Genomic DNA, 27,771 nt, shown 5'->3' with positions numbered 1-27,771 from the left:
AGGAGAAGGACCACATTCAACTGCAGGTCCAGTTCCACTTTTTTTTGTCTTTTTTTTTCCACCTCTCCCATGTATTCTCCTGAAGAATGTGTGGTATCATGTAACTGTAAAGTAACAAACACAGTGACTAGTTGCAGTCAATGGTAAGAATCCTTTTGGAAGGAAGCAGATGTGAGAGTATAGTCTTTTTATTATCTTTGGATCGTGCTGCATACACTTCCTGTACTACCTCATGTAGCTGTGTCATCTTATCCATTTCCCCAGAGATCGAGGCTTTGTTAGGCTCTGTAGATAACAGTCATGAAGACTAAGAAAAAGTCATCTTGATACTCACAGATCTACTAGTTTTGCCTTGGGAATTTACAAAGCTCTGGAATGGAATTTGGAAGAAAAGAAAAACATCATGAAAGTTAATGGAATAAAACTTATTTACTAAAGAGATGTTCTGTCAAGTGACCTTACTAGCTTCCTTTCAGTGATTTTCAAAACTAAGGGCATCCCAGATCTCATACAATTGGACTTGAGATGAACATTGTATGAATATTTCCTTCCCTCTGTATGGGAGGTTGTGGGTTAAGTTGGAGCTTATGGGTATTCCTTGACAGATTTAAGGTGGATGATCAGTTGGCTCAAGAGAAGAAAATGAGAATTTTTGAATTGCAGACTCTTAGGTGGAGAGATGCTCTTCACTATTGATCTCTGATATTTAATATTAGTTTAATGTATTCAAAAAATATCTTACCCATGGGCAGCTAATGTCTTTTTTTTTTTTTTTTCTGATGCAGAGCCAAGAGGTATTCTTGGTAAAAGATGGAGCAGGATATCTTACAGAAAGAACTCGTCTTGATGACTGGACATTAAAAAAAAACAAAACAAAGCGGTGGTAGTGGTGGAGATTTGTGAGGCCAGACATGTAGAACTCTTATACAGTTCTCTGCTATTAGGTATACACTGGAAATGGAAAAGAAGGGGAGGATCTAGGTTTTGTAGATCATCATAGAGCATCTATAACTAGAAGGATACTGTAATTATCACCATGGATCAGTCTTTTCGGCACAGAAAGAAAAGTAGCAGTGCTCTAGCAGAGAAAACATCTTCAACACTATGCCAAGCTTGAGTCACTTGTCTGCAGAAAGAGTAAATCAGACTACCAAAAATACATGGGGGAGTGAGGAGAGTAAGTAAAGTGGCCAGAAAAAGGATTATGGTGGTCAGGGAATGCAGAACTGGTAATTTCAGAAAAAAATGTAAAATTTAGGCTTTTTTTACTGTAACAAAATAAAGGTCGAGGTGTGGCTTTGATCATTTTGTAACATGGAGAGTGGAAGTGGGAAGGTATTTATGTGAAAGGATAATAGTGGTGCAAGAGATAAGGAGTATAAATTGGTTGTGAATATATATAGGCTAGAAATTAGAAGTAGGTTTCTAAGCATCAAAGAGGAAAGGTCTGGAGCAGCCTTTCATCCAAAGAGTGGAGCTTATAAAAAAGAACCTTACTATTTTACATTGATTCATATGTTTATGAAAGGGATTATAAAATGTGGTGTTGTGATGGCAAGAAAATTAATTCAGTCAGTCCTACACTCCTGCTAAAGAGGGATCAGGACCTCCCTTTGTCATCCTTAGGTGCCAGAAGAATTTTCAAGATGGAACTGGAGAGCTGAGAGGAAAGAAACAGGTCGCAAAAGCAAAAATGGGAGAAAGACTGTGTTGTAGTGTTTACCTTTGTTTACAACAAGAAGTAAATTTAATTGAAACTAAATTTCACTGAAACTATTTTGTGTTTGGAGCTTGATTTGGGAAAGAACTTTCAGGGATTTGTATGTGTTCAGCACTATTCAGCATCAAGTCATCAGAAATTAAGTCTAAAACAATAGGATGGCTGCATTTATAGAGACGACATCTGATTAAGTTTGCAGTTAAATTATAATTTTTAAAGCACAGCAGATATTCAGATGTTCTTAGAACTGGGATGATGTAGTTAACAGCTGCCTGCTCACAGTTCTGTGCTTAAGATCTTAGAGTATTGAGTTCTTTGAGCTGAAAAAATCTCAAACAGAAACTAAAAATAATTTTTAAAATAGTATTTACATTCTACTTGGAATGACCTTCTTTCTAGCAGTGAATAACTTCAAAGTATTTTGAAGCTTTAGTGGGAGCGGAATAGTTTTCTGCCTGATAAAGACAGAAAGTAAGATTTAGTTCTGGCAGTCTAACAGGAGACAAGCGCTAGAGGACGTAGAGGGATATTCCAGTGGTGGTGGTCCTTGCTTCTTAGGCGTTCGCGCTGCGGGGCTGCGTGCTGGTAGTTTTGGGGGCAGGAGTAACTGTTTCCGATCATTTCATGCCGCGTGGGTGCAAATAAGGCGTAGACTGTGGAGCTGGGAGGGAGGAGGCAGGGGAGAGCAGCAGTGGTCTGTTTGGCCCATGTGTCCCCTGCCCCTGTATTTTTGGTTTCACTAGGGATTTTTCCGAGGATGCGTGGAGGCTCCTGAGGCTTCTTGTTGGAAGGGTTCACCTTTCGGTGGGTGCCCTGGCACTACTGTTCCTGGGGGGTCGTCGAGGACCCTCCCCACCCACGTAAGACTGGGAAGGTCGGGTGTGGGACCCCTGCGGCGGAGGCGGGGGCTGCCCCCGGCAGAGGGTGCAGCAGCGCAGGGACCGTCCCAGCCCCGTCCACCCCTCAGCGCCTCTCCCCTCCCATGTGTCGGGTTTGTCCGGGGTGACGTTGGGAAGCTGGGGGAGGAGGAGGAGGGGAAAGGAGAGCGGTTTCCTCCGCCCACAGTCAGGGACAGTCCGTTAGCGGGAGCGCAGCGGCAGTGCTGAGGAGAAGTTTGCGGCAGCTCCGAACCCCCTCGGCAGCAGCTTCGGCAGCAGCAGCCGATCGCTCTCGGGCCGTGTGCGCTGCTCCCCGCGGGCTGCCAGCCGCGGCGGCGGGCGGGCAGGCGGGCGGCAGAATGCACCCCGGGGCGGCGGAGCGGCGGGCGGCCGGGCGGCTCCTGGCCCTGCTGGCTGCCGCCGCGCTCCTCCGCCTCCGCGCCGCAGGTAAGGACCGGCGCTCGCGCCTGGGGCACGGGGGACGCTGCTGGCTTTCGGGGAGAGCGCAGGCGGGGAAAGTTGCGCGCGTTTCTAGAGCGGAGCCTATCCGTTTGGAACCGGCGGGGCCGCCAGCATCCCCAGCCGGTCGATGGTGTTGGTTACTTTTTTTTTTCTTCTTCTTTCTTGCTGGTCTTTTTTTTTTTTTTTTTTTCTTAGCAAAATGAAAACCTGATGTTGCGTGCTTTTTGTGCGGCTTTTTTGTGTGGGGTTGTTTTTTTTTTTCTTTTTAATTTTACGAGGGGGCGGGAGTTGGCAGTAGACGAGAGCAGCAGCGATGGCTGAGCTGAGAAGGGGAAGGATCACCAAAAGATTTTTTCGCCGAGAGCATCCTGGCACCCCTGCCCCGTTTGGGCGGAGGACTCTTCGGGCCTCACCTCGGCCAGTTCGGTGCTCCGACGCTGGTTGGTGGCGACTACGGGGGGAGGGGGAACGAAGGAGAAAACAAAGGAAAAGTTGGGGGTTTTGTTGTTGGCGAGAGAGGATAGCAGTGCGCGGAGTCTCCTCCTTCACTCCGCCCGCCCTCCAGCCCTCCCCTCGGAATGGTTATAATAATGTGTTATTATTTGGGCCGTTGAGTGTTGCCAGAATCTCAGCAGGAACCAGGAGGAAGGCGGAGGAGGGGTAGATTAAAGTTGAGTGGGCAAGGGAGCAGCCGCCGTGCTTGCAGCTGATGGAAGCTCAGCGGGGTCTCTTTCTGTGTGCTGAGCTTTAGAGGATCCCATTCCCTCTGTGTACCTGGCCGACTCTGGGAGACGCAGGAGCCTTTGGACTCAGGAAACACTTAAGACTCGATTCGACGATCTCCGCGATTGTTTTTAGAATTGAATAAACTGCCCTAATTAACATCTGACTTTGCACCGTGGCAGCTGCGGTGCGGCCGCCGCGGAGTTGCCCTTTTGTGTGGCATCTCCGAGGCGAGCACCGAGCTGCACAGGGACCCGGGGGAGAGTGTGGGGAGTTACAGTTCCTGTAAAAAACTTTTTCATCCTTTTTTTTTTTTTTCCCTCCCCATTTTTCCTTCCCCTTAAGATGCGTCGTGCTTTCAGAGCAGAAAAAACGACAGGTTTAAAGTTTTCGTTTTCCCTGGGACGAGAAATGTACCGGGGAGGTAGGAGCTGCCCAGATTTGGCTCTTTGATCTTTCGTGAAACCATTCTCTGGAAAATTGCCCTCTCTCCCTCCACAGTAGATAAACCTTGCTCACCAGCCCCTTCCCGGGGCGCTTTGCCCGGGGACCGAGGGAGGAGGTGACAGGCAGCACCACTTTCATGCCAGATTTGTAACCCTTCCCGTGCTGTGCGCGCCGGGCAGGCAGCCCCTGCCTCCCCCGCCTTGCCTGGCTTTCACTGAACTGCACCGAAGTAAAGGAGGAGACCGATGATGTCTTTAAGGAAAAACGGCGATGGTGCAGATTAGAGGGGACTTGTTAATCAATCGCACGTTTGAAAGGGCTTTTCTTGCCTTTGTTGCTTTCGCTAATCCATTTACCTCTCCCCGGGAGGTGACAGATGCCTATATTTCCTGTTATTCAGCTCTGAGGTCCGAGGTCTTGCCATTTGTTGCATTACCGTGAAGGCAGAGGGTCAGCAGAAAGCCCGAGGTCTGGGGGTTTTCCGGGGGGAGCGCAGGAGGCGAGCCGCTAACAGCTCGCGGATCTAGGGTCAGTTCCCGTCGCGTTTATTTTTCCTAGTTCCTTTATTGCTCCCTTTGAAGGGGGTCCCGCTAACAAATTGCGCGCCCTGCCCCTCCTGCGGGGTCCCGGGCTCCGGGGATCTCCCGGCCGGGTGGATAGAGGCCGGGGGGTGAGAAGCTAGGCGAAGACAGTGCCTACTCTCAGAGCCTCGGGGAGGATGACATCTGCCTCTGCGGGGTGTGAAAGGAGATGCGGGACTTTCAGTCCCCGTCCCCGACGCTTTCTTCCCTTCCCCCCTCCCCCCCAACCCCCCTGAGCAGCTGGATCTGGTTTTTCGGACGCAGTGGGAGAGAGGCGGCAAGGGTGTCGTGAGACTGCTTTCCTTCCTTCCTTTCTTCCTTCCTTCCTTCCCTGCCCCCGGTGCACCCCGCGAGCACGGGCGCTAGTGCCCCTGCCCCCTCCACGGCTGCCCACTCCGGGCCTTGGGCTGCTTGGCGGAGCGCCGGGCCTCGTGTGCGCTCCTCGTTCCTGGGCAGTGCCGCGGCTGTCTGCGCCGGCATAAGGGGACATTTCGGGTTCGGTGAGGCGGTATAGAATCACAAACTACCATTGAAAGAGGATTTGGAGATTTTCCTTTTATTAGTGTTGTTATTTCTTTCAACGCCGCTCAGTAAACGAGCTTGTGACGCTCATCGCAGCCACCTGTGGAAAGCGTGGGCTCGCTGTACCACGAGACGCATGAAGTTCGAGACTCCATTTTCTTTGCTGAGGGTACACCACAATGATTGAGAGCTCTTAATCACAGCAATAAATACTTCCGCGCTGATGTTGTTAAGTGGTATTCTTCTGTTTAATTAGACTTGCTTAATGGCAAACAGAGTCTGCACTGACCTACTCTTCATTTAAACACTTAATTTTAAAAACGTTGTTTCAGCCTTTTGCTTTACAAGAGTACCAAAGGAGAGGCAACAGAAAGTTGGATGGTCGTTTCTTGAAACTGGTGATGCCCTTGGCTTATCGACTTTTGCCCCCTTACCATTAAATAGTAAGAAGCTCTTGATCGACCTGAAATTAACACTCACCTTGCTAGCATAGTACGCAGAATATCTTGTATGTCTGGCAACAAAAACATAACGATGCAGTGCTATGATTTTGAAAGCCCTCAAGTTTGTAAATTTTCACCTAATTTTATAATGACAAACCCCTAATTTCTTAAGACTATAACGTTAGTGGAGAAATGAGTACTGGTACAGATTCCTTGTGAATGCCTCTAAATGCCTAACTGCAAAAAGTTGAAAATGCTTGAATCTTTACAGTTGCATGAGATTTTGCTATAGCTCCCTCTTGACTTTAATAAATGAAATTCAGCTCTGTAAGTTGTACGTAGGTCACCTAGTAAAAAGTCAATGTGGCTTCCAAGACATGAAGTCTTCACATAACTTTTCACAAATGACATTGACTACCTTAACTAGATTTAGATCAAACCTTAATCAAATGTTTTCTAGCATTAATTAAATCATTAGGTAGTTTAATGGTGAAGTTTATCCTTGGGTCAAGGGTTGCCACTGAATGGGTTTTTTTTGCTTGAGTGTGCTGATTATGTTAAGCATTTGTAATGGAATTGCAGTTTTCTCCTTAATCTCCTTTCTGTGCTGTAAACAGCATAGAAATGCAAGATTCAGAAAGAAAAGGACCAGTTAATTAATCCTGTTTAGAGAACTTCCAGTTGTTTGCAGGAGAGCTGATCAGAGCAGATTATTTTTTTTTTTTTTTTTTTTCCCCCTAAACTCACTGCACTTTGTGTAAGGTCACACTGTCATTGGCATGGAAATATATTTGACCTCTAATTAGAAAACTGTCAGTCTTAACCCGCTAGCCAATGAGAATGAAATGTAAAGGGAAAGAAGGGTAGTAAATATTCATTTTTGTTTAACTACTAAGTCTCCTATATCAAAGACTTGTGGAGTCCTCTTGGTGGCTCATCTTCAGAGTCTTAAATTCATGTTTTATGTTCAATAAAAATGTCAACTAGAAGCAATCAGCATATGAAGTTTTTAATAATATCTTTGATTAAGATAATTTATTTTGAAGAGCCTCTTTGTATTATTTTGGACATTACCAGCAAAGAGAAGAATGTTGAACAAACTTCCTTTAGTTTTAATACATAAATCTTTCCATAGATGTTCTGTGTTTCGTTGTGCGGTTGCTCAGAGGGAAGAAATGCTACTTACAGTATTCCTTCTAATTTATAGCATCTGTCACTATGTAGTCTGCAAAGGATGGCTTGCTATTTAAGTTTTGTTTATTCATTGTGAGGCTGTTGCTTTGTAAAGGAAGTTGTCATTAGGCTCAGCACTTCTGGAAAGTATGCAAGTCCTCCAGTCTTCTAATACAGTGACTACAAGGTAGTTAAAGCTTCAAAGAAAAGGAATGTAGGTATTTTGCTCCACTGAAAGAAGATGCATTGTTTATTAATCCTGCTTTTAATTGTTACTCTTTCTGCAGGCTGCTGCAGTATTGCTAGTATCTATTCAGGACAAACAATCCTTTAACTTAAATTATTGCCTTTCCTCTTGGTTTTGTCTAAACCTGTTAGTAGTTTAAAGTGAAACATCCCTTACCAGCTTTTTTTTGCCTTTGATTTTTTTACAAGCCTTTGCCATGCACCAGTATTCATTTGCAAACATCCTGCTAGGTGGTTCTTCTGGTGTTCTCCACAGACTTGACTCACAACCAACATGATTTCTTTTTACATCAATTTGTCCTCCTCGGCTAGTTTAGGAAAGGATTTCCACTTTCTTATCCAAGCAATGCTGGCTAGTTTTGAAATGAAGAATAGCTGGATGTGAGTTTTCTGTTGGCAGTAAAAGACTTTCAAAAAAGTCAACTATAAAGTATGACTTTGTCATTTAACTGGCAGTGGACAAAAGTTTTCATTTAAGAACCCAAACATCTGCATCGTAACTTCAGTGAAAAGGAGAAAAGGCAGCAGAAATGCATTTCACTAGTGGTACACTGTTATTATGATGAGGAACAGTAGATTTATTCCACCTATCTTAGGCTTAGCCAGCTCTCAGGGCAGTAGCGCTGGTCTTAAATAGTTTGCAAGGCCTGTTGAAGAATGGTGGGTATCTTACAGACAGTTCTATCCTTCTGAGCTGGTTTTAATTTAGTTTGTGCCTATCTGCATGAGCTGTTTTGCACATGTATCGATGGTGTGCGCTGACTTGTGAAACAAAGGGGTTATACTGTTGCCTCCTGATTGAATTTGTCTGTGTCCGTAGGGATGCTTTCTGATTTTGCTACATAAACTGTCACAATGCATACCTGTCTCTGATGGGTGTGATACACAATAGCCAAAGGGAGAGGAGGGATAAAAGTATTACTGCTTCAGTAGGTGTGTGAAGAATTAGCGTGGTCCTATGTACCTCTTTCTTCTTGAATCCTGTGCAGGGCCAACTGACATCCCCTGAAGGTTGATTGGTTTTGAGAGTACAGTTTTATGGGCACCTGAAGCCTTTTGTTTATTTAGTTAAATTGGCAAGCTTACTGCTGGAAAGTTACCATAGGGCAAAAAGGCTTCTGCAGGAGTAGAAAGAATGTGTGGGCAGAGATGAACAGAGAACTACCACGAACACAGAATCACAGAATGGTAGGGGTTTGAAGGGACCTCCAGAGATCATCCAATCCACTGCCTGCTAAAGCAGGTTCACCTTCATCAGATTGCACAGGAATGTGTCGAGAGAGAAGGAAGCTCCATATCCTTCCTGGACAGCCTGTGCCAGTACTCTGCCACTCCCACAAGACATTTTTCCTCAGGTTCAAGAGGAACTTCTTGTGTTCCAGCTTGTGCCTGACATTGGACACTGACTTCCCACTTCCCCTAACATTGGACACTGCAGAAAAAAGACTAGCCCCAACCTCTGGACATTTACCTTTTACAAATTGATAAGTGTTGTAAGATCCTCCCCTCAGTCTTCTCTTTTCTAGGCTGAATAGTCTCAGGTCACACAGCCTTTCCTCTTAAGAAAGATGTTCCAGTCCCCTGATTATCTTGGTGTCCCTGCGCTAGACTCTCTCCAGAAGTTCTCTGTCCCTCTTGAGCTGAGGAGTCTGCAACTCCAGCTGAGATCTCAACAGGGCAGAGTAGAGAGGGAGAAGAACCTCTGTTGACCTGCTGGCCACACTCTTCTTGATGCATCCCAGAATGCTATTGGCCTTCTTGGCCATGAGGACACATTGCTGGCTCATGGTTAGTTTATTATCAACCAAGACTCCCGAGACTTCACAGAGCTGCTCTCCAGCAGGTCAACCCCCAGCATGTGCTGGTGCATGGAGCTGTTCCTTCCCAGACACAGGACTCTGCACTTGCCCTTGTTGAACCTCATGAGGTTTTTCTCTGTCCAGCTCTCAAGTCGGTCCAGATCCCGCTGAATGGCAGCACAGCCTTCTGGGGAATCAGCCAGTCCTCCCAGTTTGGTGTCATCAGCCAACTTGCTGAGGGTACACTCTCCAGGTCGTTGATGAAGATGTTGAACAAGACTGGCTCCAGAACCCATCCCTGTGGCACTGCACAGGCCACAGGCCTTCAAGTCAATTCTATGCCATTGATCACCACCCTCTGGGTTCTGTCATTCAGACAGCTCTTGATCCACCTCACTGTCCACTCATCCAAGCCACACTGCCTGAGCTTTCTGATGAGAATGTTGTGGGAGATGGTGTCAAAAGCCTTGCTGATAAGGTAGATGACACCCACTGCTCTCCCCTCATTTAGCCAGCCGGTTAAGCACTCGTAGAAGGCTGTCAGGTTGGTCAAGCAGGATTTCCCCTTGGTGAGTTCATGTCAACTCCCTCTGATAACCACCTATTCCTTCATGTGTTTAGTGACTACATTCAGGATGAGTTGTTCCACTACCTTTCCAGGGATGGAGGTGAGGCTGACTGGCCTGTAGTTCCCTGGGTAGTCCTTCCTGCCCTTTTTGACATTGGCCTTTCTCCGGTCCTCAGGTACCTTGCCTGTCCTTCATGATTGTTCAAAGATGATGGAGAGAGGCTTAGCAATCACATCAGCCAGCTCTCTCAGCACTCTAGGATGCATCCCATCAGGACCCATTGACTTATGAGCCTTAATCTTGTCCAACAAGTCTTTAACCTCTTCCTCTTCCACCCAAGGCAACTCCTCTTCTGTCCTGGCCATCCTGTTATCCTTGCTGGACTGGGCTTCCCGAGGGTCAGCCTTGGCCATAAAGGCTGAAGCAAAGAAGGCATTCAGTACTTCAGCCTTCTCTCCATCCTCAGATACCAGGGCACCCTCAGTGTTTAGCAGCGGGCCCACTTTCCCGCTCGTCATCCTTCTGCTGCTGACGTACTTGAAAAATGCCTTATTGCTGTCCTTGACTTCCCTGGCTAAATTTCATTCTAGAAGGACTTTAGCCTTCCTAGTTGCACCCTGACAATGTTCCTACACTCTTCCCAAGAAGTTAGCTCCTGTTTCCACCTCTCATAGAGAGGTGGAAACATAGATGGCCATAGATGGCTACTTTCTGTCTGAGTTGACCCTTTTCCTCCTTTCTGGCGTGTTGGGACACAGCGATCCTGGTCTTGGAGACTGACCAGCTCTCTCCTTTACATGCTTTGCCAGATTCAGTTCCAAGAGGTTCTTAGCTTTCCTTGTTTCATCCCTGCATACTCTGATGATATTTGTATACTCTTCTCAAGCAACTAGCCTCTTTTTTTCACACTGCATAGACTTCTTTTTTCCATTTGAGTTGTTCCAGTAACCCCCTGTTCATCTGTGCAGGCCTCTTAGCTACTTTATCTGACTTTTTTACTCTTGGAGATACACCGATCTTGGGCTTAGAGGAAGTGGCACTTGAAGATTAACCATCTTTCCTTACTGTCTAGAATCCTAGCCTAAGAGACAAGACAATGAAAAGAGATAAGATATTTTAGGACTAGGGGTAATGAACAAAAGCTGGAACACAAACAGTTCCACTTAAACACAAGGAAAAACTTCTTTACTCTAAGGGTGAGGGAGTCCTGGCACAGACTGCCCAGGGAGGGTGTGGAGTCTCCTTCTCTGGAGGTTTTCAAAACATGCCTGTATGCGTTCCTGTGTGACCTGATCTAGGAGAACCTGATTTAGCAAGAGGATTGGACTAGATGATCTGTAGTGGTTCTTTCCAACCTCTAACATTGTTGAGGGTATCACTTGCAGGAATAGCAAAATGAAACCAATGAGGAAGCGTTTTGGACCTCAGTTTACCCAGTGTCTTGCTTTAGAATTGTGATCAGTGCAGTCAGGAAATTGGGTTGAATCCCAATAGATATTTTGTCACTGAGCTCTCCATTGATTTCACATGGGAAACGTGTGTCTAAGTAACTTTTAGATTTGATACTTCCACTTGAGGTGATGTGAACTTGTGAAGAGAAGAAGTAAACACACGTTTCATATTCTTGCTTGAAAGAGGAATCCCCAATTGTATATTGCCTTCTCTATGAAAACTCTATTGATCTTAGATTTCTCTCTTCTAATTGTCCTGTTTGGACACTTTCTTTTACACGAGCAGCATAAATGTTTAATTCTGTACCTCCAGATTATTGCCCGTTGTCCTTACCAATGCTGCTCTGGGCTGTTCATTTAACAGTTCATCTGGTAAGCATTACTTCAAGATAAAGTGACTCCTATAAATGATTTTTCTTGCTTTTGGTAGTTAAATACCTTAACATATTTTTTTTTCCGTGTTATTTGTATATAAGTAGAATAACTTGAGTGGTTGTATAAAGAGAGGATAAATTCCACATGAAGGTGGTATAGTGGGACCTCACTGGTTTGGGATGTAGAGCAAATGAATGACACTGGAAGAATGAGGCATCTCTGAAAGTTTAAAAAAGTGAAGAAAGACAGTTCTAGAAACAATCATTGGAATTGTCTGGATTTGTATGAAAAAATACTCTTATGAGTGTATCAAAAATCTTGCTGAATAAAGAAAGGCCAGAAAATGAGGAAGAAAAAAAAGATAATGGTATTACTTGACAGCCCAGGAATACAGCAGCTGAGTTACTTTAAAATGGGTTGTGAGTCCCTTATATGAGCCGTTAATAAACAAAACTGCTTGAAAACTTAGGAGGCCCTGGCATTGTATAAAATTTTCTGTTTACTTGATCTTAGTAAAGTTTTAGCAAGAAGTTGTGCAACATGCAGAATGCTGAGATTTCATCCTGAGTGTTTAAATATGAGAGACTGCTTATTCTGGGAGATAAGTTAACAAATTATTTTAGTGTGGCTGTTTCTAGTTTAGAAAAGTGGCATGGCAGAATCCTGTTGTGGGAAAATCCCAATACTAGAGCTAATAACTTGTCAGTCACGTTTTGGTATATAGTAAACTTTTATCTCTTTCAAGAAAAACCAAAGCATAAAAAAAACAACTGAAGGATATGCAAACAGAGGTAACCCAAATATGATATCATGTACTCTTTTATTTCAGGCAGTGTCAGTTCTGTTGGAATTCTAAATGTGTATAAGTTTTCACATTTTTCTGATACGTTGGAGAAGCATTTTTCTTTATTAAAAGTTGCCTTGGGGTATGTCTGCCTCAAGGTGTAATTGCCAAGTAACATAAAGCTACGCAAACTCTATATCAGAGAGCTGACTAGACAAAAACTAACACTGCAAAATCCAACTCAGTGCTGTCTAGGCTGCCTGAATTGACTTCTCGTCTGTACCCAGGAGCACCAGCACAGGGAAGAGGCCAGACCTGGGTGTCTGGAGGCCTGAGAGGGGAAGCATATGGCAGCCCTAGCACAAAGGAGCTTAAATTGCTGTGAGATCTTACTCTTGGAGATAGAAGATGTGCTATGTAGAAATATTAACATAATTGTGTAGATGACATTTTAGACACACTTTCACAATATTGTTATTACTGATGACCAAGATTTGGATTCTGCAGAGCTAAACTGAGTGTGTGAGGTTTAAAAAAAAAAAAAAATCTCACCTGCTTCAAAAATCTGGTCTGCAAAAAAGTGTTTCATTAGTTGTCAGGTTGTTGTTCTCACCTCAAATGCTCTTTCTCATTTCTGGTGGACTCTAAGCAGCTGAACCTCCAGCAGTTATTGCTTAGGCTGAATTTAAGGGTTCTGATGAGTTTTGTATCACATTGTACTAGGTAAGAATGAATGATCTTTTGAAATGAAATGTCTATTATATGTGTATATAAACAAAATAAAACAATAGAGATTTTTTGATACAATAAACAAAGAAGTGGAAAAAAGTAGAGTTTTGCTAAGGTTCTAAGGATCTCTCAAAGCTTTTGGTCTGCTATTCAAAGTTGAAAAGAACAAGGATCTTGTAGCATTTAGCTGTAGTGGTTCTTTTAAATCTTAGAACTTTCTGTTGAGAAACACAAATCACTCTTCTCTAGAACAGATGTGAAACTTGTTTTTCATAAAGTTGAAAAGCAAGAAAGGGAAAGAGTCTAAGAGAGAGAAACCAGAGAATTATAAGAAATTCCTTTACTGAGGAATGGGAAACAGAAATTGTGGTACCCAAGGATCTCAATAGCTGAAGGGTGAGCTTAAACAGTAAGTTTTTTTAAAAATCATAGTTATAGTGGTGGTTAATGATGACTTCTTTCATGATAGACCAGAATCCCTTACAAAGGGGAAAGCAATATTATGTAGATAAAATTACAAACTTGAACAGAATCTAAACCAAACCTACATAAGGAAAATATATCTACTGTTGTTTTAATTTTAAAAATAGCTGTGCTTCATAGCTCTGCCTGGAAGCAATTTAACCCAACAAATTGATTTTTTTAAAAAAGTATTTCCAGCAGTAGCTAATAAATATATTCAGAGACTGAGTCTGTTCTTTATGCTTGGTTCTGCAAACTCAGTGAATCTGAATATTAATACCTGAAATTGTAGATGGTAATTCAACCTGTTTTTCTAAAACTGGAGCTGATCTCACGCTTATCTTGTTGTCTCTGTGTCAATGTAGAAACACAATTCAGAAATCTGTTCCCTAGCAGAAGTAACAGAGAATCTAACTGTTAAAAAGTTTATGATACTATGATTTTCAAAGCAAGAAGGAAAAAAAACCCAAACACTTCTTTTTCAATTTTATATCTGGAGATGTATATTTTGGATAATGTTACTCTTGACAAAAATGCACATATTTTTGTCAACGTGTTGTTTAAGAATATATCAAGCATAGAAAATGGTTTGAAGATGATCATGCCAGTCAAAGACAGGAGTATGAGAGTTAGGAAAGGCAGATTTCAGAAGTTGCCCTGTATTGTAACCTAAAGGCAAAATTTAAAGCTAGGAGCATTTTTTATTCTGGAACTTGTGGAGTATGTATTAACACAGGAAAGGACTTAAAAAAGCAAAAGTGTCAACTTCCAGCACATTTTTAAAATGACAAAAAGTGGAAAGTATTACCTCACATTTACTGAACACTTAAGATGTCTGAAGAGGTAGTTATTAGAATGTAGTAGTTTGATATGAAGCCACAAAGTAAATTAGATATAGTAACTTTGTCCAGTAGACAAGTTTTAGTGATCAGTGAAATACTTGAGAAGTCATAGTTTTTTGTGACAGCCATTGGCATGTGATTTATCATTTCTAGAAATAAAGAGAAATCAAATGTCAGTGCTGCAGTGTTAGGCTCTGTAGAAATTCTTCAATTTTGTAGATGGCTCAAGATCTTCTGTAATCACAGTGTGATTTGGAGGAAAAAGGATTGTAAAGGACCTCTAGAGGTCAGATTATCTCTTTTTCAAGAGAGAATCACCTGTACCTGGCATAACTATTCTCAAAGAGGTAACAGAAAGAGTTTCAGTGACTTCCACAGGCAAGCACGCAGGCTGAGTGCTTACTTGCTCTTCATTCCAATTCAAGTTTGTTGCTTCCTCTTGCAGTTCATTCCTTTGCTCTCTGTAATTGTACTTTATTTTTTCTTTTCTGACTTCCAAAACAGTTCCTCAAACTTTGAAACGGTTTTTAAAAATTGTTTTATTTCCTTGTAGACATCTCTCCTTGAGCACCCTTTCCTCTCCCGTTTTCTCAGCCTTTCTTCTGACATCATGTTTTCTGTTCTCATTCCTCCTCACTGGGCTTACTTCAAAACATCTTTCTTGAAGTGTGCTAACCAAAACTGACATATTCCAGCTCAGACTGCACCAGCACTGGCTAAAGGAAAATTGTTTCCTATATTTACCAGATGACGTGGGTTTTATTTTCCTAAGTGATGTCTGACTATTTTGTGGCAGGATGGCATTGCTCAAGTTCTGATTTAATTCAGATTTGTCATGTAGAATTGTTGCCAAGTCCTCATTTGGTATGAATGTAATAGTTTAGGGACAAAACTGTCTTCACTCATCTTTCTTCCCAGCCACTCCACACCATTTTTTTCTGACATTTTATTTCATTTGTCAAGATCAGAATGTTAGCAAAACCTAAAGCCTTGATGTTGCCTGTGTGATTCACTAAGGGAAGTATCCATAGCACTGAAATTTATGGACCTCTATTGTATCAGTTAACCACTGACAGTTAACTCTCATTACAGTTTTCCAATGACTTGTCATTCACCTTTATATGATTTTGTCATGTTTTACCTATGAGAAAATCATCTTGGATAGTTCCTCCCCAAACTAATTGTTACCTTCATTTCCCACTTGCTTCTCAGCTTCTTGCCATCATTCAGTGGAGGACTGTCATGTTACAGTCCTTTAGAGCCAAACTCCTCAGCAGAAACTCTTGTCTAACTCTCTGCTTCTGTGGTTTCTTCTTAAATAATTTTTCTTTCTGTAACTCTAGTAAGTTATGTTACCATACTGTACTGGAAATTGAGATTCATCATTTTGAAAGGCAGAGGTCAGACCTGACTATTTTCAAAGATGATTCAGTTGAGTTTTTTATTTTCTGAGTTCAGACAAAGTTCATAGAAAAATTTTTGTGAATGGTAGTTTCTCTTTTTTTTTTTTTCTTAATATCATCTGTTTCAATTTAACTGATTAAAATAGTATCCATTAATCTCATACTGTTTAATATGTTCCTGCTTTTTTTTCCCTTTAAAATCTTATTGTGTGAGTAGTTGCATGTTCCAAGTCAATTAACTAAAATTGCTGTACTTTTGGGAGCATATGATATAATTTCAACTTTAACTAATTAAAATCTGATATAAGTTATGGGCTTACAGTTGTGGACACAATGGAAGAATAAATATGTGCACCTGTCATTGTCTCTACAGGGGTTGTCTCAGTTCCTGTAACTCTGACTCTTTTCCTTCATTTTACTTTTTTGCCCCTATGATTTTATTTCATGTTGACACTTTTTTATGGCTATTTTTTTTTTCCCATTATGTAAGGATTTCATGTATATGCTGTAGAATCATAGAATTGTTACAGTGGAAAAAGGATTTTAAAGTCATTGGGTCCAACCACTAACCTCACACTGAGAGGCCTATTACTAAGCTAAACCATATCCCTCAGTACTTCACCTATGCATCGTTTGCATACCTCTAGAAATGGTGACTCCACCACCTCCCTGGGCAGCTCGTTCCAATGCTTAAAAACCCTCTCAATGAAAAAGTTTTTCCTGATGGCCAATCTAAACCTCCCCTGGTGCAACTTAAACCTGTGTTCTATTATTCGTTACTGGAGAAAAGAAATCGACCCACACCTCACTACAGCTCCCTTTCAGGTAGTTTAGAAAATGATCATGTCTCTTCTTAGTGTCCTCTAGGCTAAACATCCTCAATTCCCTCAGCTGCTCCTCATAAGACCCATTATCTAGATCCTTCACTAGCTTTGTTGCCCATCTCTGGACGTGCTCCAGCACCTCAACGCCCTTCTTGTAGTGAGGGGCCCAGGATTGCACACAGTATTGAGATACGGCCTCACCAGTGCCAAATCAAGGGAACAATCACCTCATTGGTCCTACTGGCCACACTGTTTCTGATACAAGACAGGATGCTATTGGACTTCTTGCCCACCTGGGCACACTGCTGGTTCATGTTCAGTTGACTGTCAATTAACATGCCCAGATTCTTTTCCATATGACAACTTTTGAGCCACTCTGCCCCAAGCCTGTAACATTGCCTGGAGTTGTTGTGGCCCAAGTGCAGGACCTGGCACTTGGCCTTGTTGAACTTTGAACCTTTTTCAGCTGTGTCTAGCTCAAGAGGGATAGATAATTTCTGGAGAGAGTCCAGTGCAGGGACATCAAGATGATCAGGGGACTGGAGCAGCTTCCTTATGAGGAAAGGCTGCAGGACGGGGCTGTTTAGTCTGGAGAAGAGGAGACTGAGGGAGGATCTTATTAATATTTACAAATGTCTAAATGATGGGTGTCAGGAGGTCAGACAACCAATCCAGAGAGCCAACCAATCCCTGGGCAACCCCAGTGGTGACTGGCCACCAACTGGATTCAACTCCGCTCACTATAATTGTCTGGGCCTCGCCATCCAGCTAGTTTTTCAGCCATTGCAGAGTTAACCTACTCATGAGAGCAGACTGGCAGAGAAATAGAAACTACTATTGCTGCCTTGCCCAGGTGGCTGGGGTATGAGTACCGAACACAACACCACAGTGTGCTTAGGAAAGTCCTGCCCTATACTGTGGTTACTTCTTGTTTCTTCATAACATTTTAGGTAAGCTATGTTCACGTCTTTCTAACTTGTACATCAAGTTTTACTTAAGAAAAAGAAGGGAGGTGAAGCTCTGTCTGCTGCAGTGGTTGAATACTTCGAATACCTTGCCCAGTTTGAAACATTCAGGGTGAATAGAGACACGAAGGAAGTTATCAACAGATCCTTTCACTTGAAAGCCATGATAGTGTAGAAACAACAGTGGACTCTGCTTATTTAGGAAAATATGCATTTTGTCTTAAGGTAATTTAATAATGACAGTTATGAGATACTGAAAATGCAACCCCTTTGTGTTTGTTTTTTGTTTTTTTTCCTGTGTTGTTTTTCCTAACGATTTTTGCTTTCCTTTTTGAACTGATGAAACCACTCTCTTTGGCAATTCTGAGGCAGTTAGGTCAGTCCTGGGCTTTTCTGTGCAGAGAATGCCAAGTTTTTCTAAATATGTAGTGGTTTAGGGATTTGGATGAATGTCGAAAGGGGACCAAGAATTCAGACCTCCAAATGTCTTTAATTTAAAACTATAATTTGGAAAGGATCCTTCTTGAGTCCCAAGAGAAAAAAACCCAGTACTTTCATTTATACCATTAGTCATTATGCCTCCACCATTAGGGTTCTCCTCCCTTCTTGAAAAGGCTACAGTTTGTGTTGCTACTTCAAGAAAATGGAGTTTAGTTGATTTAATGTTCTGTTTCATGATGAAGTGTCTTAGGTAGGTTACAGTTTGGCTGTTAACAATATATTTATGAAGTGGTAAGGCATCTCTGCTCTGTTAGAGAGTTTAGTCCCTGGAGTGCGGCAAAATGTTATTTAACTAGCAAATAAAGTAGTTTAGCTTCAAATTATATGTTGAAATTAAATGCAACAATTTTAATCTTTTAGTAACCCTCTAACTTAAATATGTAGACTATCTGGAACTGCTCAAAACTTTACCTCTATTATAGGAAAAGCATTTTGGATAAATTAGTATTTCAAGTAGCTATCAAAGGAAGGAAAATTTTGGTTTTACAAACCAAGTTAAATTCATGGTTTTATTCTCCAAGTAGACTGTAAAATACAGCTGAAGACTTAAGAACCTATTCCTGAGCTGATTTTTTCAGTACTCAAGACTCATTTGACTGAATTGCCAAATAATGTGCTAAAACCCTGTAAGTATTTGAAGCTGGCATTTGTGGTATTCCCTTGGGAGTGTGTTGCCTGTCATGTAGCAACAGTGTTGTCAGAAGACACATCCCTCATTTTTGCACAGTTTTTTTTTGTGTTTAACATGATTACAGATGTAGTAGTTAAGATCCAAGCAGTAGAAGCCTTCATGTTCTAGGTGTTCCCCAGACATTCAATGCAAATAAAGTTGTTTTTAAGGGAATTCTGTGTGCACCACTGTTTCACCATCAAAAGTTTTAAAGACAGCATTGTCTGTGATTTCAGTTGTACCTATTAACCACTAGTGATTTGCTTCTGTATCTCTTAACGTGTTCTCAAAAAATGTTACATGAGCTCTTTCTCTTCCCAGTTGCATATCAGCAGACTTTATTGGGCATGATTTGTGATGTATTGCATTTTGTGATACAGATTACATGGTAAGTAATTAGTGAACTGTGTCATTAGTTCATTGGTCCTGTTTAATTCACTCTAGAGAGACAGAGCCCAGCTCTGCAGAAATATTTTTATTGGATTCTCAGAGGCTTGATTTTACTTGAACTTAGTTTACTGAACAGCCATTTCTGTAGAGTCCCTTTTTCTGTCTTGGTCTAGGTGGACAGACCTTTGTGTAGAGTAAAACACTTGCTTTGATCTCCATTCTTGTTTTATGATTTCACTTGTTTGTTGTGACTGAGAAGATATCTTCAGGAATATTTTCTGGTTTTTATTTTCCCAGATTATTTAAGCATGTTTTCTCATTACGATGGTTTCTAGTTTACTATACAGTTTTATTGACCTGGCAGTATGAGTGAACCTTTTCTATCTAAAGCCAAGCTTGCCTGTGTCTCCACAAGAATGGGCAGTGAAAGAGGTACATGAATTATGAGTTGTTCTCAACTAATACCCTACAAAACTATTTTTGGAAAATCTACTGAGGTGAACTTTAAAATAATTGTTTTTCAAAACATGTTTTGCATCTTGTTTCACTTGTAAACCAGTTATCTTAAATGGCCAACACTGTCCTAAGTATCACGTAGTGCCACAAATAAAGCAGTTTTGCCAGTGGCTAGCAAAGTTCACACATGTATACAGATTGTATGACAAGTTAGAAGCCTCTGTCTGTATAGGAGTCTAGCAATTACTAAAGCGGTGCTATGTAAATCTGGAGTAGGTGAGAACAGATATTCATCTGTCTTTCATGTAATGGTATTCTGAATTGGTGAGGAGCAGTGCTGTTCTGCAGACATTCTCTACCTCCTGTATTGTAGAGTCTCAGAATGTTAAGGGTTGGAAGAGACCTTTAGAGATCATCTAGTCCAACCCACCTGCAGAAGCAGAAGCACCTAGATCAGGTTCCACAGGAACATGTCCAGGCACGTCTTGAAGATCTCCACGGAGGGAGACTCCACACCCTGCCTTGGCAGCCTGTGCCAGGGCTCCCTCACCTGAACAATAAAATAGTTTTTCTTATGTTTCTTTGGACAGTGATGACATAAGATTCTGTTGGTGAATATACAATAATATTTTACCTGGATAGAGAGTGTCTGTGTGTGTGTGTGTGTGTGTGTGTGTGTTGGCATGTGTGTACCCTCCTGTATTTAAGTAACTTTGGCTGGCTGCCATAGTTCATTCTGCATGATTACTGGTTAAAAAAGAGGACAGATAACATAGCATAAATAGCAAAAACTTACTGGATTCCTAGAGCAGGGTCATCAATAAGTCAATACTAACCAGTACTGTAAAGAGACATATAAAAGTCTGTTTGCAGGTTAAAACAGTCATAGAATAATAGAATGGTAAGGGTTGGAAGGAACCTTTAGAGATCATCTAATCCAACTCCCCTGCAGAAGCACAGAGAAAAGTAGATGTGTTACAGCTGGAAAAAAATGAACAATTTTTCTGAAATCATGGAGTCTAAGATCTTCTCTGGTTAAAATAGATTTATTAGAAAATACAAAAATGTACATGTACAGTTGGAAAACAGAAGAATTATGGAATCGTTGTTAACATATAGATGTAGTATATGTTTAGAGAAAAAGTGTTTTTCAAGTCGATACATCAAGTGATTTGGAAGATACAGAAATAGTTACTTGACATACTTTGGGGAACAGGAAAATGCAAATTTGGCAAAGCTACTTTTTTTTCTTGGCATCCTCACAAAGGTGAAGTTAAAGTACTTGACCTTCGTGATTCCATTATTTCAATATGTCATCATTCACTCAGTAAAAAGAAAGCTTCTAAAGTCTTTCTGTGGAGGACAGAGTTTCAGGCTTGGGAAGAAGTTGAAATTTTTATGGGCATAGGGGCAAGAATTTGTTCTGACAGAAGATATCGAGCAGTCAAGAGCATTATTGGACTGGAAAGATAAAATGTTATCCAGGCATCATCCTGTGACTGTCAAAAGGAAGCAGCACCTGGTAGCTGTGAAGATACAAGCTTGCTCACAGTAAGTGTGTGTAATGTTTTTTTAATTTACAGGAGGAAGTGCATGCACATCTTTAAAGGAAGTGGTAGGCCAATTTGTCTTCTCCAAGTAGAATTTTGCATACTGTTGACTACAGAAGGAATGCCATACACTACCAGGGCATCTTGTCTGCAATTGGTTTCTCTCCTCTCATCCTTTATTCTGTTTATATGGTTGCAGAATGTACAGACTGTACATTCTACAGGGCAATACATTCTACAGAATGTACAGGCTACAAGGCAATACTGCAAAAAGTATAATGCCTGTCTTCAGCTGTTCTAAGTTGGCCTGATTCTATTACAGTCAAAGAAGTCACACTGAGGATGTTAATAAACATTAAAACCAAGATTAAATTTAGAGTCTCTTAGACTTGACAGATGATGTTTCTAGTTGCTGAAGATGTTTTAGATTAGAAAGTCTATGTTCAAGCAAACTAGCCTCCCCTTGAAGCAATATAGATGTGGTAAATAACATTCCTCTGGCTGCTAATCAGGATACAGGAATTAACTTAATCTTGGACTTTTCTATGTCTTTGCAATTGCTTATTATTTGGTTTCAAAAGACCTGTTGTTTGTCTTCCTATTAACATTTAGTTAAGAGGTGCCTAAATGCTATTGTTTGTGTTACTTGATTACAGTTTATAACCATTCATTATTTGTTTTTTTGTAAGTGTAAATCAGAAAAGTAAAGTATTCTAGATTACTAAAAGAACAGAGATTCCTTTTTGACTCTAAATTCAGACAAACTGAAATGAAAGAGTTTAAAATTTTGGCTTTGTGCCTCTTAAGTTCTGCTATCCTGGCAGATATGTGTAGGGTATGTGCAGGCTGCTCTGAAGTTTGATAGTTTTTCTAAATGGATATTTCTCTGGCTTAGTTTAATAGTGTGAATTGTTCTATACCTCTTGGTCTTAGGTTCACCCATCAGTGTGAGGCTTGTGGATCCAAAATCTAAAGCTAAAATCTGTTGAGGAAAGTCTTTCTGAGAGAGTACTCAAATGCATAGCCTGGCCAATTGCCACATGTAAGATTATTCTTGACAGGTTGGATTTACAGTGGTGATCAACCTGAAGAGGCAGATGTTCAGTTGTGAGATGAACTAGTGACTAAATCTGATAGTGAAAGAAATGACAGAAAGTTAAAACAATAGAGTATTAGTTAGGCTGGACACTGAGCAGACAAAGGAAGTGGAAATATGTGCCATCTGGGATAATTAAGGTTGGAAGAGCTCCAGGCCCTGCTTAGAGCAGGGCTAAGAACATTATATGATAAATATTCTTCAGAGCATTATTTCAGATTCCCTTTCCCAGACACCTTTTCTTACACAAATCAGTTGGTTACGACTGACAGCAGAAATATAATCTGATTTCTAGAAGCTTAAAGATGGCCTGAATTCTAAGGCAGTCTCTTAACCTTGCCTTTTCCCACAGCTTCTTGGATTTTTGGCAGAAAATAAATGAAATATTGAAAATATACATTGTTTCTCATCTGCCTTTTGGTTTTAGAGGCCTGAGATATTAAAAGCTTTCCTCTCAGCCTTGAACATCTTGCCCTATGACTACTCTGCCTTTTAAGTTAAGGACCTAAAGAAAAAAACATATTTTACTAAAACATTGTTCATTTCTTTCAGCAGTTCTGTTTTACAGTGTCTTTCCTTTTTTATGACCTTGCCAGAATCATACAAATTTGTTGAATAGTTGAATTAAAATAAAGTGTGAGCCAAACTTCTGCCTTTATTGCTTGGGTTCATGTGGACGGACTTGACAGCCTGAGGTTGCCATTCAGACTTTAATGTCTCTCTATGCATAATAGGAACACTACTCTGAGTCAGTGGGGAGTTGAGAATTCTCTTTGCTTAATGCTTTGAAGATGAGGTTATATAGCTGTAATTACTAACAATACCTACCCTAAGCCCTTTCCCTTTAACAGGCAACCTATATCCTTCTGTGATTTCTTTTATTTGCATTGTATGCTTTAACTGCATTTCAGAAAGGGTTGTTAAAGTGTTGTCTAACCTCAAGAACCAAGGTGCCATTCTGTTTGCCTTATATAACTTAGGCAAATGGCCTCCTAGCCTATCTGTTTCTTTGAATGGTTCACAAATTTGATAATGGTTCAGGTGTATTACTTTAGTGCTCAACCTTTCATATGAGATTTTTTTCTCCCTTTTTTCTGTTATCAGAGGATAGTGTTAAAGTTATGCAGTTCAGAGTGTAAGAGCAAAAGGGAAAAACTAATTTTTTGCATTCCAGTAAACATTACCTGTTGTAATTTATGCTGTGTTTTGCAAATTTGGGAAACATTTATGCTGGTATGCTATGCAGTTTGTCCACAATTTTCTAACTTGGATGTTTAAAGTTGCTTATTAAATTTATGATTCCCTTTTCAGAATTATAGTGTATCTGCATCTTTCATTGGAAAATGCATATGCTTTTGAAATTCTGATGTATTCTTTGTGGCTTTTTCTTTTGTTGTGACACCATGTACAAGAAGAATATTTTTGGTAGAGAACTATACCCTACCTAGAAGTCAGTGTTTGTATTCTCCCATCAGAAAGATGGCTCGGTTCAAATATACAGTTGTAACTGTGGTAAACATAAATTAAACACCAAATAAATTATCTCTTCTTCCCCCCTCCCCCTTGCCCCATTAAATTTACAGTGTCATTATTTTGATATTGATTTTGCTGCTAGTTTTAGTCCTAGAATTTTAGCCCTGAATATTCAGACTTGGAAACATGTCTTCATGATTGTCGGCCAGTTAATGGTTCCAAGTGTATGCAATTTAATAACCCTTATGCTGTTTTGAGTTACCTCCCACACCATCTGGTCTATGTCTCTCTCCTGCTCTTTTTTTTTTTTTAATTTCTTTCTTAAAAGATAGTATATTTTCAATAATTTAAACTTCCAAGCATGTTCTCTGAAAATGTAGTATGCTCTGAAATTTCCCTGGGCAATGTGTCCTTCGAGAAAGAAGGCTTTCTGTATACAGAGGAAAGAGAACATGAATAGGAACCTGTGGACAGGTTGGAATGGCAGGAATGTAGTGCACAGTAAAGATGTCTGTTTCTTCACACTGAAATATTATTTAAGCACATTTCAAAAGTGAAATTATTTCATGGCTCTGAGGCCTCCATGGATGATGCTCTGTGTTTCTCTGCTGGCCTCAACAGCACATTCAGTTATCGAAGGGTGACAAGAGATGTTACAGAAATTCAAAACTGCTCAACTTTTGCTGAGATGGAAGTGCTGTGCTGAAGCCTGTGGTCTGTTAATTGACTGTATTTATGTTTGATTTTGTAATGATAACAAGGAGTCATGCTGCTTGAATTTATCTCTTGTGAAGCTTGCAAAATGCTGAGTGGAAAGTTTGTTCATGTTGTATGAAGGTGCAAATGCTTGACAAATTTGTTTTAAATTTGGAGGAGTCTTTTGCCTGCATAGCCTGGGTGCCTGCCCTTCAGTCTTTCCGTGTGTTATAATGCTTTAGCTGCCATCCAGATTATTTCTGATTGATGCCTCTTTTTTGCTGGACTGACATCTGTGTTATATAAACCAGAAAGGTTGAAGAGGTAGGTTGTGAGATGAGATGTGAGGATTTGAAATGCTTCTCCCCATGCTGTGGGCGTTGCCTGGGAGTAGCTGCCGAGGAAGCAGAAGGTGAATTGCACCTACTGAGCCATGCACTGACGCCAGTGAGCTGCCTTGCAGAGAGGGGAAAGTGACCATCCCAGTTTTGTCTGGGTTTTGCTTGCTGTCCTCACAGCAATTCCTGAACACCTTGTCCAAATTGCACTCTTCCTTGAAGAGGTGATGTTGTGTCTGTCTCCCATGTGGGGCAGGGTGCGAATGATGCCCACAGCCCTGTAGCTGGCTGTACCTGCATGGTCCATGCCTGTATGGGTGGCTAGTTTCTCCAGTGAGGTGGTGAACTGTGGTGGGTGCAAGTGGCCTGTGATGTACTGGCTCCCTCTGCCTCAAGGATTTCACCAGCCTGTGTACCTGGTTGTCCTAATGCATTCTGTCTGGGCATCCCGTTCCTCCATTTTCAGCTCCACATTTCAATACCATGATGCAAACTCTTCATACTCACAAGCCTTGATCCTCTCCTCTTGGAGAAGGAATGGTCTGTTTTGCAGTAAGACTGTTCCCAACCTCTCACTGGGTATGCTCATATTCATTCATGAGCTAGATTCTCAAGTATGGTTTAGTATTTGCTTCTCTGATAACTATTCTTGGTGCTGTACATGTTTCAGATTTAGCTAAGAAGATGTATTCCCATGCCCCACTGATGCCCTTGTGATGACAAACAGGTGATTTTAAGGCAGAAGGTCAATGTGTACATACATTCTGCCTAGCAGAACTGCTCAGCCTGGTGACATTTTAATGTAGTCCTGTCTACCTCTCCTGCCCTTCCCTTCCTCCAGCAGCCTGCTTTCACTCGTCAAAAGCTAGCTTTTAAGTTTACCAGAATAATGCTCCTGTCTCCTCAATCAGCTTGTGTGAGATAAAGACTTGGCTTCCAGTTCTGCTTCAGTGAAGGTAGTTTACCCCAAAACACAGATCTGTATATGCCAAAAACTACACCTGAGCTGGTACCATTCCTGTAAATTTCACTGAGATTTAGTACAAATTATTTTCCCATTTGAATAAGTAAGAGTTTTATGTTATTTTTTTTATAAGTCAGGAGTTTTTGACATCATAGTAATACTTAAAAGAATTAATCATGCATGCTTTCATGTAAATCTGTCCTGTAATTCTATGAATTCTGTTTTATGTGTAGTCTCTATTAGATACTATGCTTTTATCCAAAAGCCAAAAATTTCTACATAGCTAGTGGAATTTCAAAAATGTTATTTTTGTTACACGTTATTTCCTGCCAATTTGATACTAGGTGATAATTTCAGCTTGGTTGGGAAAAAATTACTAGCAATTCTGTAAAAAAAAAAAAAGTTTTCAAATTGATTCAATGTGATAGATTTCAACTACTAGTCCTTCCTTAAGAACAGGAGTGGGAGTTTTCTGTTGATTTTATTTCATTTTGAAAAGTAAATTAGAATCTTGGTTTTTTATCTTTTTTTTTCCCTTCTGATGATCCTGATACTTCTGCTTTTCAGAAGAATGGTTTGATTGACTTTTATTCTATGTGTGTGATTTTTGTAGAGAATATAAGTTACGTTAGTGTCTTGTAGCTCTCAAGTGTCTAGTAAATATTTAACTTGAAGTATACTGGCACAATATGTCTCTGTAAAACGGCATTTCAGGAGAATCTCTGTTCCAAAAAAGCTTTATAGCCTCACCTGAAGTTAAATTTGACATCTTAGTTTCTGTAAATAAAAAAGGACTGTTCTTAGTTAAGGTTATTTGAATTTTTTTTTAGTCAGTTAGTTTCATGCCTTTTTCTTTTTACATTAGTGTCTTTAATGATAATCTGTTCTATGTTGTGGACAGATACATTTGAAGACATGCCTCCTCATTCTTGTCTCTCAATATACATGCCAGGGTGTTCTGATTCTATGTCAGAATGAGACTGGTCATGCACTGGTCCTACATACTTAGTTTCCTTTGGAGAGATACTTGGGCGCTTGGGTAGGGAAGAAATGGAGATGTACATCAAGTTCTGTGCTCTGGAGACTCAGGGTGCTCACAGCCACAAGGTGTTCTGCAGACCATTCATTCCCCATGAGGCAGACAGAGATCACATCATCTTCCAGTGAATCTGTGTCCTTATAGGGGTTGGACATTTGTGTAAAAAATACAGATTGATTAAAATAAACACATACAGGATGTCTACGTTTGACTGTGTGACTGTTTATCGTGATGTGTGGGGATGGAGCTCTTGTAGCAGTGGGCCATCTTCAAGGTTGGGAAAGAAAGGGAAGTAAGTGAGCAAAGGATTTTTTTACACTGTAATCTGATTTAGAAACAGCTGTATTTCTTGTTCCATGAAAATCTGTTAGTCAAAGCTTTACTGACCATTTATTGATGCTCTGTCTTCCACCACCTTCCCCCATCCCAATCATTATGAAGAGATCATAGAATGGTAGGATTGGAAGGGACCAATCATCTAGTCCAACTGCCCTGCAGAAGTAGGTCTATGTAGATCAGGACATATAGGAACATATCCAGGTGGGTCTTGAAGACCTCCAAGGAAGGAGACTCCACACCTGCCCTGGGCAGCCTGTTGCCAGGGTTGCATCACCCTCACAATGAAATAGTTTTTTCTTATATTTAAATGGAACTTTTTATGTTCCAGCTTCATCCCATTACCCCTTATCCTGTTGCTAGATACAATAGAAAAAAGGGATGTCCCAGCCTCTTGACACCACCATTTAGATATTTGTAAATATTAATAAGAGCCCCCCTCAGTCTCCTCTTCTCCAGACTAAACAGCCCCAGTTCCCACAGCCTTTCCTCTTATGAAAGATGTTCCAGTCCCCTGGTCATCCTAGTGGCCCTGCTCCTGGCTGTCTCCAGCAGTTCCCTGTCCCTCTTGAGCTGTGGAGCCCAGAACTGGGCACAGGACTCCAGATGAGGCCTCACCAAGGCAGAGTAGAGGGGGAGAAAAACCTCCCTCAATCTGCTGGCCACACTCTTCTTGATGCATCCAGGATGCCATTGGCCTTCTTGGCCACGAGGGCACATTGCTGGCTCATGGTTAGTTTATTATCAATCAGGACTCCCAGGTCTCTCTCTGCAGAGCTGTTCTCCAGCAGTTTGACTCCCAGCCTGTACTGGTGCAGGGGGTTGTTCCTTCCCAGATGCAGGACTCTGCACTTGTCCTTGTTG

General features: G+C 41.2%; 1 protein-coding gene across 1 annotated transcript in view; it reads left to right on the top strand.

The window, feature by feature from the left end:
- The first annotated feature begins 2,971 nt into the window (after positions 1-2,971).
- The window catches only part of ROR2 (receptor tyrosine kinase like orphan receptor 2), a 152,357-nt gene continuing 127,557 nt past the window's right edge, over positions 2,972-27,771 (top strand). The window contains exon 1 of the mRNA XM_062018116.1: positions 2,972-3,045. The gene's annotated coding sequence lies outside the window, so the exon portion shown is untranslated. The remainder of the gene's footprint in view (positions 3,046-27,771) is intronic.

Source organism: Colius striatus, chromosome Z (genome assembly GCF_028858725.1).
Source record: "Colius striatus isolate bColStr4 chromosome Z, bColStr4.1.hap1, whole genome shotgun sequence".
NCBI classification, from domain to species: Eukaryota; Metazoa; Chordata; class Aves; order Coliiformes; family Coliidae; genus Colius; species Colius striatus.
This window is presented reverse-complemented; position numbering and strand designations above follow the sequence as displayed.